This window comes from Mustela nivalis (genome assembly GCF_964662115.1).
Source record: "Mustela nivalis genome assembly, chromosome: 4".
Classification (NCBI taxonomy): domain Eukaryota; kingdom Metazoa; phylum Chordata; class Mammalia; order Carnivora; family Mustelidae; genus Mustela; species Mustela nivalis.
This window is the reverse complement of record NC_139023.1, coordinates 45,177,537-45,191,572: the sequence shown is the minus strand read 5'-3', so window position 1 is coordinate 45,191,572 and position 14,036 is coordinate 45,177,537. Positions and strand designations below refer to the sequence as shown.

At 33.7% G+C, this 14,036-nt stretch overlaps 1 long non-coding RNA gene across 1 annotated transcript in view; it reads right to left on the bottom strand.

Annotated features, from left to right (window-relative positions):
* Nucleotides 1-1,104: 1,104 nt before the first annotated feature.
* The window catches only part of LOC309863504, a 111,479-nt gene continuing 98,547 nt past the window's right edge, over nt 1,105-14,036 (bottom strand). The window contains exon 3 of the long non-coding RNA XR_014311087.1: nt 1,105-1,332. This is a non-coding gene — a long non-coding RNA (uncharacterized lncRNA). The remainder of the gene's footprint in view (nt 1,333-14,036) is intronic.

Below are 14,036 nucleotides of genomic sequence, written 5' to 3'. Positions count from 1 at the left end.
TCTGCCTACTTGTGATCTCTGTCTGTTGGATAAATAAATAAAATCTTAAAAAAAAATAGGTCTTGAAATTATTACAAGAAGAGAAAGATAAATCAATAGATAAAATGGGTAACGACAAACTGTTTTAATAATTGGTAGATCAACCAGATTTTTGAAACAAATATGAAAATAGATGTTTTCAAATACATAGTTGCCATATCAGATCTAAATATCAATTATGGACTTCAGTATCCAATAATTAGAAAACATAAGTGTTTTAAAATTTCAGAACACATATATTCTATAAAATACTAGACTCCAATGAAGTTTAAAAATATCAAGAATTTAAATCAAATGCTTCAATCTTAAAGTGATTAAATTCAAAGGCATTCATAATAAATTTATCCAAAAAATAGTGGTGGAAATCTCTGGAGACATAATGGAAATAAACATACTAGAAATAAAAGTGAAAAATCTTAAGTTGAAAGTTGATAATGTGCTAAAGAGGAAATGAGAAAAAAACTTGGCTCTAGAAATGTTAGGATGATATTTTAAAATGTACAAGAAAAGAGTAAAGCAATTTTAAAATAATATTTCAAGAGACACATAATATTATTTACAAAGGAACAAGGGTTAGATCTATATCATATTTCTTTTTAAGATTTATTTATTTATTATAGAGAGAGTGAATGAGTGCAAGCAGGGTGGCAGGGCAGAGGGAAAGGGAGAAGATCTCAAGCAGATTTTTCCTTGATCTTAGAGCCCAAGGTGGGGCTCAATCCCTAAACCCTGAGATCATGACCTGAGCTGAAATCAAGAGCTGGATGCTTAGCCAACTGAGCCACCCAGGTGCCCCAGCATCAGATTTTTAAAAACCATACAACTGACTATAAGAAGAGAATGGAATAATATTTTTTTCAAATATTAGAGAAATAGTACATAGAATTTAGCATTTTTATCTAATTATATAAGCAAATCTAATAATGTTTAAAAATACAAAATACTATGCTCTTATCAATCTTACCCTATATATACAAAGGAGATATCATACTTAAAAATCTATACATAGATAAAAGATACATATGATAAATTTTACAACAAATCCATCATAAAAACAGTCAGGATATCAGAAACAAGAGGGAACTTATTTACACAATAAATATTATTTTTTAAAAATCAACAAATATGGGACACCTGGGTGGCTCAGTGGGTTAAGCCTCTTCCTTCAGCTCAGGTAATGATCTCAAGGTCCAGGGATCAAGTTCTGTATCAGGATCTCTGCTCAGCAGGGAGCCTGCTTCTTCCTCTCTCTCTCTCTCTGCCTGCTTCTCTGCCTACTTGTGATCTCTGCCTCTGTCAAAGAAATAAATAAAATATTTTTTAAAAATCAACAAAAATTATTCTAAATGGGTCAATGTAAAGCATCTCCAATTTGAAATCAAGAATAATAGAAGGAAGCACATTTTCATAATTTAAATAAACTCTTTGGTGGCCCTAGCACACATCATAATATGCCAAAAAGGAATAAGATACATGACGATGGAAAGAAAAGAGTAAACTGACATTGTTTGTATTATATATGATGATATATTTAGGAAAAAAGAAGTAGACGCATTGTTATACAAAATTGTAGAGTATATCCAGATAGCAGATAATAATATAAAAAATTCAAATGAATTTCTTTTATATGAACAACAAACAACGAAAATAATTTGTTATCATTTAATGTAATATCACAGAATGTCAAGTAACTAAGAATAAGTCAAACAAAATGTGTGCTGGATTTTACTAAAAATTCAATAAAAGTTTATTAAAATATCTTCTACCTATACTAAAGGAGAACCTGTTTTCAGTATAAAGTAATACGTCATCATGAGAATGTCAACTCTTCTGAAATAAAGTTATTAATTACATATAAAATGAAAGACTTGCCAATTTGTTTTATACAACCAGTATTTCCCTAATGCCACAATCTGACAAAGATATTGAAAAAAATTATAAAGTAATATTTTTCATAGATATAGACATCATGGATTTTATTCAGTAATATATCTCAAAAATTCAAAGCTGACATATCATTTAAAACCAGTTAAATTAATTAACTATATTAACAGAATAAAGGAATAAATCATGCAAACAACTCAACTTAATGATCATCCACTTGTGATAAAACTTCTAAGCTAAGTACAAGTATATATTGATTCTTTCTCAGTCTAATAAAAATCATCTCTGATGAATCTTACAAATAACATTATATCTAATTATAAAAGACTGAATTCTTTCTCAACAGAAAAATGCAGATACCACCTTTCAAAACTTCTTTTCAGCTTTGTATTGGATGTCCTATCTAGTGCAAGAAAGCAAGAAAAAAAAAGATAGAAAGATTGGAAATAAGTTAAATTGCCAATATTCTTAGACTAGATTTTTTTTAATGTTGAAAAACCCTATGGAATCTAACAAAACAAGCCCAAATTCTACTAGTTCTGAGGAACAAATATAGTAAGTTCCCAGGACATGGGGTCTATATAAAAAATTGATAGTATCTCCAAACACTGGCTATAAAAACTAGGAAATGAAATTAAATGTTCATTTTCAATCGTGCCAACAAACCTGAAAGACTTGGGAAAAATTTAAGAGTGAAAGACATCTATTCTGCAAACTTCAATACAATTTCTGAGACTAAAATAAAGAAATGCAAATAAGTGAAGAAATACGGTCACCTAGAGAAACTAGAACACTCAATGTTGTTAAAATGAGAGCTCTCTCAGGTCACCTGGGTGGCTCAGTGGGTTAAAGCCTCTGCCTTCAGCTTGGGTCATGATCCCAGGGTCCTAGAATCGAGCCCCACATTGGTCTCTCTGCTCTGCAGGCGGCCTGCTTCCTCCTCTCTCTCTCTCTGCCTACCTCTCAGCCTACTTGTGATCTCTGTCAAATAAATAAATAAAATCTTTAAAAAAAAATGAGAGCTCTCTCAAATGGGTCTATGCAGTCACCAAAATCTAAATCAAAATCTCATCAGACTTCAACATCCACAAATCAATCAATGTGATACAACACATCAATAAAAGAAAGAACAAGAACCATATGATACTCTCAATAGATGCTGAAAAAGCATTTGACAAAGTACAGCATCCCTTCCTGATCAAAACTCTTCAAAGTGTAGGGATAGAGGGCACATACCTCAATATTATCAAAGCCATCTATGAAAAACCCACTGCAAATATCATTCTCAATGGAGAAAAACTGAAAGCTAGAACTTACTAGAAGTTCTAGCCTCAGCAATCAGACAACAAAAGGAAATTAAAGGCATCCATATCAGCAAAGAAGAAGTCAAACTATCACTCTTCACAGATGATATGATACTATATGTGGAAAACCCAAAAGACTCCACTCCAAAACTGCTAGAACTTGTACAGGAATTCAGTAAAGTGTCAGGATATAAAATCAATGCACAGAAATCAGTTGCATTTCTCTACACCAACAACAAGACAGAAGAAAGAGAAATTAAGGAGTCAATCCCATTTACAATTGCACCCCAAACCATAAGATACCTAGGAATAAACCTAACCAAAGAGGCACAGAATCTATACTCAGAAAACTATAAAGTACTCATGAAAGAAATTGAGAAAGACACAAAGAAATGAAAAAATGTTCCATGCTCCTGGATTGGAAGAATAAATATTGTGAAAATGTCTATGCTACCTAAAGCAATCTACACATTTAATGCAATTCCTATCAAAGTACCACCCATCTTTTTCAAAGAAATGGAACAAATAATTCTAAAATTTATATGGAACTAGAAAAGACCTCGAATAGCCAAAGGGATATTGAAAAAGAAAGCCAAAGTTGGTGGCATCACAATTCCGGACTTAAAGCTCTATTACAAAGTTTTCATCATCAAGACAGCATGGTACTGGAACAAAAACAGACATAGATCAATGGAACAGAATAGAGAGTGCAGAAATAGACCCTCAACTCTATGGTCAACTAATCTTCGACAAAGCAGGAAAGAATGTCCAATGGAAAAAAGACAGCCTCGTCAATAAATGGTGTTGGGAAATTGGACAACCACATGCAGAAAAATGAAATTGGACCATTTCCTTACACCACCCACAAAAATAGACTCAAAATGGATGAAGGACCTCAATGTGCGAAAGGAATCCATCAAAATCCTTGAGGAGAACATAGGCAGCAACCTCTTCAACCTCTGCCGCAGCAACATCTTCCTAGGAACATTACCAAAGGCAAGGGAAGCAAGGGGAGAAATGAACTATTGGGATTTCATCAAGATCAAAAGCTTTTGCACAGCAAAGTAAACAGTTAACAAAACCAAAAGACAACTGACAGAATGGGAGAAGATATTTGCAAACGACATATCAGATAAAGGACTAGCATCCAAAATCTATAAAGAACTTAGCAAACTCAACACCCAAAGAACAAATAATCCAATCAAGAAATGGGCAGAGGACATGAACAGACATTTCTGCAAAGAAGACATCCAGATGGCCAACAGACACATGAAAAAGTGCTCCATATCCCTCGGCATCAGGGAAATACAAATCAAAACCACAATGAGATATCACCTCACACCAGTCAGAATGGCTAAAATCAACAAGTCAGGAAATGACAGATGCTGGCGAGGATGCGGAGAAAGGGGAACCCTCCTACACTGTTGGTGGGAATGCAAGCTGGTGCAACCACTCTGGAAAAGCATGGAGGTTCCTCAAAATGTTGAAAATAGAACTGCCCTATGACCCAGCAATTGCACTACTGGGTATTTACCCTAAAGATACATATGTAGTGATCCAAAGGGGCATCTGCACCCAAATGTTTATAGCAGCAATGTCCACAATAGCCAAACTATGGAAAGAACCTAGATGTCCATCAACAGATGAATGGATCAAGAAGATGTGGTATATATACACAATGGAATACTATGCAGCCATCAAAAGAAATGAAATCTTCCTATTTGTGACAACGTGGATGGAACTAGAGCGTATCATGCTTAGCTAAATAAGTCAAGTGGAGAAAGACAACTATCATGTGATCTCCCTGATATGAAGAAGTGGTGATCCAACATGGGGGCTTAAGGGGGTAGGAGAGGAATAATGAAACAAGATAGGATTGGGAGGGAGACAAACCATAAGTGACTCTTAATCTCACAAAACAAACTGAGGGTTGCTGAGGGAAGTGGGGTTGGGAGAAGGGAAGTGGGGTTATGGACACTGGGGAGGGTATGTGCTTTGGTGAGTGCTGTGAAGTGTGTAAACCTGGCGATTCACAGACCTGTACCCCTGGGGATAAAAATATATTATATGTTTATTAAAAAAAATAAATTACATTAAAAAAATCTGATCAGACTTTTGGTAGAAGTGATGAGATAATTCTAAATTAATAAATGCAAAATATTTAAACTGGTCTAAACAATTTTGAAACAAAATAGTATACGATTGGAAAATGTACACTACCAGATTTCACAGCTCACAGTAAAGCTACAGACACAGCAGTAGTGGAATAAATATAGATAAATAGATCAATGGAAGAGAATAGAGCATCTAGATGTAAACTAACAATAATAAGTTCAATTGATTTTTCAATAAAAGTTCCAAAGCAATTCAGTGGGAAATGCAAAGACTTTTCAAACTTAGGTGGTAGAAAAACTGGATATTCATATCCAAAAAAGTCAATCAATCTTTTTTTTTTTTAAAGATTTTATTTATTTATTTGACAGAGAGAAATCACAAGTAGTCGGAGAGGCAGGCAGAGAGAGAGAGAGAGGGAAGCAGGCTCCCCGCTGAGCAGAGAGCCCGATGCGGGACTCGATCCCAGGACCCTGAGATCATGACCTGAGCCGAAGGCAGCGGCTTAACCCACTGAGCCACCCAGGCGCCCCAAAAGTCAATCAATCTTGATATATATTTAATATCTCACAGAAACCTAACTCAAAATGAATCAGGAGCTAAGTGTAAAAGTTGAAACTATAAAGTTTAAATTATAGCTAATGGCTCAAAGTTGACCTGAGGATAAGTGAACTCAGAATAAAACAATTACCACAAATATATTATAAAGTATGTTTCAATATTAGAAACTTCTGATCATCAAAAGACACCATTAAAAAATTAGTAGACAAGCCACATATTGTAAACATACATCATCTGATAACAGACATAGCCAGAATATATTTTAAAAATCTACAACTCAAAATTCACAAACAGTCCAATAAATAAATGGGTGAAAGGCTTAAACAAACATATCTAAAGGAAAATGTTTAAATGAACAAAAAGCTTATGAAAACGTGTTTGACATTATGAGGTAACAGGGAAATACAAATTATAATTACTATGAGACACAATTATATTTTCACTGTAATGACAATTTTTAAATTAATCTCTTGACCAAACATGGGACTCAAACTCATGACTCAGATCAAGAGGCCCACATTCTACTGACTGAACAAGAAAGGTGCCCTACTAATGACCAAATTTTTTAAAATAGTCTCAATTCCAAATATTGGCATGGATGCTGAAAAACATAAATTCTCACAGATTGCTGGTTGTACTTTAAAGAGCACAGCTATGCTGTAAAATATTTGGCAGTTTACTATAAAGTTGAACATACAGCTCTCATTTGACCTAACAGTTATACCTTCCAGGACATAAGCAAGAAAAAGAAAATGTATTCCCACCAAAATAAGATGCATTCTTTAGAGGAGATTTATTTATAATATCTCAAAACTGGAAATAACACAAAATTCTATCAAAAGGGAAATAGATGCATACTCGACTCTATATTCATACAATGGGATATTGTTTAGCTAAACAAATGATTCTCAACAACTGTATAAATCTCAAAGACATTTTGATGAACAAAATAAACTAGAAACAAAGAATACATGTGACATGATTTCTTTTAGAGGAAGTTTTAAAGTAGGCAAATCTAATCTATAGTGAAATAAAATCTGAACTGTGGTTGCTTCTGGGTCAGAGTAAATAGGGAGTTGTGACCAACAACTGACTCATATAAGGGGGCATTTAGGTTTGAGGGAGTCAATATATGATATTCATTGAATGGGTATATTCACTTAAAATGCATTAAATCATAGTCTCAGTTTGTGAATATCAATATATAAAATTTACCTTGTAAAAGAAATAAATCTAGTTAGTATATTGAAGAAGATCAGGTTTCTTACTATTAAGACAGATTTTCGAAACTGGGAAAGGAAAATTGGTATGTACTATGTAATGTTAGCTTGGAACTAGAAATGTCAGTATGTATGCATATCATATATAAATATGGGGATAGGAAGAGACAGTAAAAAGAACAAGAAAAAAAAGAATAAGTACACTTATTCCTTATTCAGATTTTGGTTTTGTTTTTGTTTTTTCCTCATGTTAAAAGGATGGAGGGCTTTTTGGAGAAATTATTATTTCTAGAACTGGAAAATGCAATATAGATCCAGAACATACTATTGCAAAACACAAGGGGAACTCAAAGAATCATGAATATATGTCAACGTGACACTAGCCAGTTTGACAGAACTCCTACAGCTATATTTGGGACTATTTAAGTCTCAAAAAAATGAAAGGAGTGGATTAAGAACTATTACATAAAATAATCAATGAGTGCATGGTGAGATTTTATTTATATATATATATATATATAATATATATATTCTGATTAACAACATTGAGTTATTCATATAATCATATATATTTTATATATAATATATATGATGTATATATAATATATAATTATATAATTTTATATATATATATATAAGATATATATCCTTTACAATATAATAACAAATCATAGTAGGAGTGATAAATCACCAATAGATACTAAAGCTAAATGGTAAATGTTTGACCAGGTACAGGAGGCTTACCAAGTCTCAAAATATCTCCCCACAGGCTACTTACTAGTTTCAAGAGAAAAAAAAATAGTAATACCAACACTGAGAAACATATGGAATACCATCTGAACCATGACATCAAACCTAGCATCACCAAAATTGGGACAAAAAACATCGTGTATCAAATAAGATGCTTTGTAAAAGAAAGAGCTTCACCCAATGAATATAATCATGAAGAAGCATCAGAAAGAAATAAATTGGGAGACAGTTTACAAAATAACTTGTCTTCTTCAGAAAGGGTAAAGTCAATAAACATAAAGAGAGGCTGCCACTAATGAGATGTGACAACTGAGTGCATTGTGTGATCTGTATTTGATCCTGGAAAAGGAATATAAATTGCTAAGAAGGACATTATTGTGAAAATGAATTATATCTGAATATTGTCTGTGGATAAGATGATTTCCTAATTTTTAAAACTGAATTGTGATTTGGTAAGAATGTGTTCTTTTTCTTAAGAAATACATATTATTTAAGTTTAAGGAGGTGCATTGCTTCCAACTTATTATGGTTCAGAAAAATAGTACTATTTATATACGTATAAACTTAAAATACAGAAGTAATGGCAAAGTGAATGGTCCTAAATCTAACAATTATTGAATCTGAAAAAGGCATATAAAGGGATATAAGACATCCTGGTATAATTCTAGAAAGTTTATTGTAGGTTCGAAACTATTTCAAAATATAACCTACAACAAAAAAAGGAAAGAAAGAAAAAAAGGGAGGGAGGGAGAAAGAAAAAAAAGAAGGAAAGAAGGAAGGAAGGAAGGAAGGAGGAAAGAAAGAAAAAGAAGGAGAGGAAAGGAAAGAAAGAAGAATCTGGTATAATATTTAAGCCCCTTCTCCGCCCCCCACCCTCGCAGAGTCAGCAGTGCTCCCCCAGCTGCTGCCTACTTACACACATACACACTTGACAAGGTACTTAATGTGTAATCCTTTTGTCTAGATAAAACAAAGATCCTCAGGTTAGGGAAAGCAAGACCTAAGTTTTCATGAGTGCCATGGTACAAAGTTAGGAATAAGAGTTTACCTTATGAAGGTGGAGACTCCATGATCATCCCTTCAATACCAGCCTACTTCCTCACTTCTCTTTAAAATATTAAAACAAACTGAGGGTTGCTGGGGGGAGGGGGTTTGGGAGAAGGGGGTGGGATTATGGACATTGGGGAGGGTATGTGCTTTGGTGAGTGCTGTGAAGTGTGTAAACCTGGTGATTCACAGACCTGTACCCCTGGGGATAAAAATATATGTTTATAAAAAATAAAAAATTTAAAAAAAATATTAGCATTCAGGTGAAAGTGTAAATCTAATCCTTCATCAAAAGTGAAATGACAAAATAAGGAATTGGTAAGCGGAGCAGTCTCTACCATAACCTCAAAATTTTGTTTGAATTTGAGCACTGTAAGGATGGTTAAGCTTTTCCCCATCCCTCTCCAATTCAATTAATAGCAACTGTATTCCTGCCGTTTTCTCAGGTCAAAACCTTCAGTGACTCAAGATTGTTCCCTACAACACATGTAATTCATCCATGCAGTCTATGAGTTTCAGGCTTTTTCACTTGTCCTCTTGGACTAAATTGCTCTCTCCTATTATTTCTTACCGCTTTCAAAATTTTGGAAAAATCTCTCTTTTTAACATAATGCTTCCCTGTCCTATTAGAATTGCAGCTCTTTTTCACTTTTGAGAAATGTGTGTAACTTATCTTATCATGCTTTTTTTTTTTTAATTTTATTTATTTATTTATTTATTTATTTTTTAAACAAAGAGGGAGGTAAACTATAAGAGACTCTCTCTTTTTTTTTAAGATTTTATTTATTTATTTGACAGAGAGATAGAGTACAAGCAAGCAGAGAAGCAGGCAGAGAGAGAGGAGGGGAAGCAGGCTCACCGATGAGCAGAGAGTCTGATGTGGGGCTCGATCCCAGGATCCTGGGATCATGACCTGAGCCGAAGGCAGAGGCTTTAACCCACTGAGCCACCCAGGTGCCCCTTATTTATTTATTTTTTGACAGACAAAGATCACAAGTAGGCAGAGAGGCAGGCAGAGAGAGAGGAGGAAGCAGGCTCCCTGCTGAGCAGAGAGCCCGACGTGGGGTTCGATTCCAGGACCCCAAAATCATGACCCGAGCTGAAGGCAGAGGCTTTAACCCACTGAGCCACCCAGGTACCCCTATCTTATCGTTCTTTTATTAATTTTTTTTTTACCTTATAAGATGTCATGTATATATTTCTTATGTGAATTTAGGCTCTAAAGAGACTGAGACTGTTGATGGCTCTGATAGCTAATGTTTCCTGATTATACAGAATAATTCTGTTGACACAGTACATCCCTACTAAGTATTTGTGGAATAAATGTTTCTTTTTTGACTACAGAATTGTCATTTAAGTAACACCTATTCTGTTTGAATCTAAACCATTAGAGTCACTGAAAAATAAGGTTTTTAAGAAATGTTTATAGCTTCAATAACCTTTTCAGTTTTCAGGTGTAGCTCTGATTTATTTAGCATTTTTGTATTTGCTAAAGTTCGTGCCAAATACTTCATATTTAATTAATCCTCAAAACAACTTTATGTTATCATAGCAATTTTATATATCAAACAAATCTAGACTCACAGAGGTTAAGCAAATTGCCCAAGGATGTAAAGTCAGTAAGCAAAAAAGCTTTTAACTTTTTTAGGGATAAGTTTTGCATACAAAAATTAGAAAATTGTAAGTTTGAAGCTAAATTAATTGTTGCAAAATGAATACATTCCTGGAAGCACACCCTACGACAAAAGAAAGAATCCAACAAAAAGAGCTTATGACCCCTTGTGTCTGATGCAATCTATACAACTTGTCTCCACTCGAAAGACAAACACTAGCTTCTAATACTATAGTATACTTTTCCCTATTTTTGAAGTTCACATCATTGTAATCATATTGTATGTATTGTTTTGTGCCTTGATTATTTCAGTTAGCACTACACTTTTATCACTGAACAGTATTCTGTTGTAGGGACACCTGTGTGGTTCAGTGGGCTAAGTGACCACTGTTGATTTCGGCTCAGGCCATGATCTCAGGGTTCCCGGATCCAGCCCCGCATCAGGTTCTGCACTCAGTGGGGACTCTGCTTGAGGGTTTCTGCCCTTCTCTTTCTCCCCTTCCCCCAACTTGCAGACACTCTCTCACTCTCTTTCTCAAATAAATAAATAAACCTTTTAAAACATAGTATTCTAAAAAAAAAAATAGTATTCTATTGTATGGATGTACCACTAGTTGTTTATTCATTCACTGACTGAAAAAAAAAATCTTGGATTTTTCCAGTTTTGGAAATGATGAATAAATATGATAAATGTTTGCCTATAGGTTTCAGTGCAGACATAGATTTTCAAATCATTGGGCAATTATCTAGCATCACAGCTGGATCAAACTGACATTTTAAGAAACTAATAAATTATATTCCAAAGTTGTTATTAATTTTTATTTTTTTTTAATTCCTACTCACAATAAATGTGAGCTCTGGTTGCTCTACATCACCTCCAGCAGCTTCTGTTGTTAGCCTTGAATTATGCTTATTCTGTATATTGGTATCTCATAGTTGTCTCAATTTGCATTTTTCTAAAGATAAATGTTGCTGAGTATCCTTCCATGTACTTATTTAGGATCTGTATATCTTCTTTGGTGAAGTATTTGTTCAGATCTTTTGCCAATCTTTTAATGGGTGACTTTTCTTTTGGAGAAGATTAATTAATCCTGTTAATTATGACTCAGTTTCTTTAATAGAAATTGAATTCTTTTAATATATATTAATATATAGTAATGTAAGAATCTTTTAATTCTTAGCCATTGAACTTTGTGTGAGTTTTGGTAGTTTGTATCTTTCAAGGATTACTACATTTCAGAAAATTAAGACATCTTGTGGGCATAGATTTGTTGATAGTATTACTAATATGTTGTCTATAGGATTGATTTAACGTCCATTGACTACCCTTTTAACTTTAAACATTTGTAATTTATGTATATATTTTTTAAATTCTGGGTTAGCCTGGTTACTAGATTCTTATAAGCTTCATTGATCTTTTTAAAGAACCAACTTTAGATTTTATTCAACTTCAATATATTTCAATTTTGCTGATTTCTGCTCTGATTTTTATTATTTCTTTTCTTCTGCTCCTTTAACATTTTGTAGCAGCACTCACTACCTCTGATAATCTTCCTTATTCTAAGGTTTGCTTTGTCTGAAATTAATAGTTACACCAGCTTCCTTTTTATTAAATGCATTGTGCATTCTTTTACTTTCCATTCCATTTAGCCCATCTGAATCTTTATAATTAAAGTGGGTTTCTTGTAGACAATGTATAGTTTGGACCTTTTCTTTTTATCCATTCTAACAATATCTGCCTTTTGATAGATGCAGATATTCACAATTGTAAGGATTATTGATATAGTTGGATTAATATCAATGTTTATTTTATTTTCTATTCATTGCACTTACTCTGTTCTTTTTTTTAATATAAATTCAATCAGCCAAGGTATGCTATATCATTCGTTTTTGATATAATGTTCAATGACTCCCCAGTTGAGTATAATACCCAGTGCTCATCACATCATGTGCCCTCCTTAAGGCCCCTCCCTCATGTACTCCATTCTGCTCCCCACAATCTTCAATTTGTTTTCTGGAGTCAGGAGTCTCATATGGTTTGTCTCCCTCTCTGATTTCTGCCTTACACCAGTCAGAATGGCTAAAATCAACAAGACAGGGAACAATAAATGCTGGCTAGGATGTGGAGAAAGGGTAACCCTCTTACACCGTTGGTGAGAATGCAAGCTGGTATAACCACTCTGGAAAACATATAGAGGTTCCTCAGGACATTAAAAATAGAGCTATTCTTTGTGGTTTTTTGTTTTGCTTAAGTTCTTTTTTCCTCCTCCAGATTTAAATGAAGATTTTATGTGATTCTAATTTATTTCCTCTACCAGAAATTATGTTTTGAAAAATAAAATTAGTAAGTGCTCTGGAGTTTTCAATATACATTTGTAATTAATCTAACTCAAAGTAGTGACTTGGAATTTGGTTTATATAGAATCCTCAACAAAAGACAATAAGTTTGAAGAGAAAGGACAGTTTTAGGCTTCCAAGGACAGAAAATTATGGGAAAGTAACCATAAGGCAGGAAACTAATGGAGCAAGATGTTTGCAGATTCCTCTAGTAGCACCTCTAGGCACTTAAGAGGGTGTCTCCAGTAAAAGGAGATTTCATATCCTGCCTTTAGGCAGAAAAGGGAAGGGTAGAGACAACTTTTCTTATGTTTGTTGCTTCTTAATTGTCTTGAGCTCAAAATAATTTTTATGTCAAAAAGGCATATTTTGAGCTGACATATTGTGGTTTCCTTTGGTTCCTTCTCTGATTTTTTTTTTTTCCAAATCCAAATTTGTGACCTGGATCACTTTCTTTCTTCCTGATGAATTGCTTTTAACATTTCTTGCAGAACAGATTTTCCAGTGATTAATTTCTTTATCTGTTCATCTAAAGAAGTCATTATTTCTCCTTTACATTTGGAAGTTAATTTTATTGGATATAGATTTCTAGTTTGGTGGTATTCTTTCATCACTCTAAATACTGCACTACACTCGATTTTCATGGTTTTTGATAAGGACTCTGATATAATTTTTATCCTTGTTCCCTTATAAGTAAGATGTCTTGACACCCTGGCTTGTTTCCTGATTTTTTCTCTGTCTTTGGTCATCTTCAGTTTGAATAGGATATGTCTAGTTCATTTTGTTGTTGCTTGGGACATTTATTTTTGTTGGCATTATCTAAGCTTCCTTGATCCATGGTTTGGTGTCTGTCATTAGTTTAAGGCACCCTTCAGTTTTGTTTTTCTTAAAAATATATATATTATATATATATTATGTTATATATATATTATATTATATATAGTTTATATATTATATATTTTTAAATATATTATATATTTATATTTTATATATATTATATTATGTTTTCTTAATACCTCTAGCATTTGGTGTGCCTGGGTGGCTCAGTAGGTTAAAGCCTCTGCCTTCAGCTCAGGTCATGATCCCAGGTCCTGGGATCGAGCCCCACATTGGGCTCTCTGCTCAGCAGGGAGCCTGCTTCCTTCTCTCTCTCTGCCTGCCTCTCTGCCT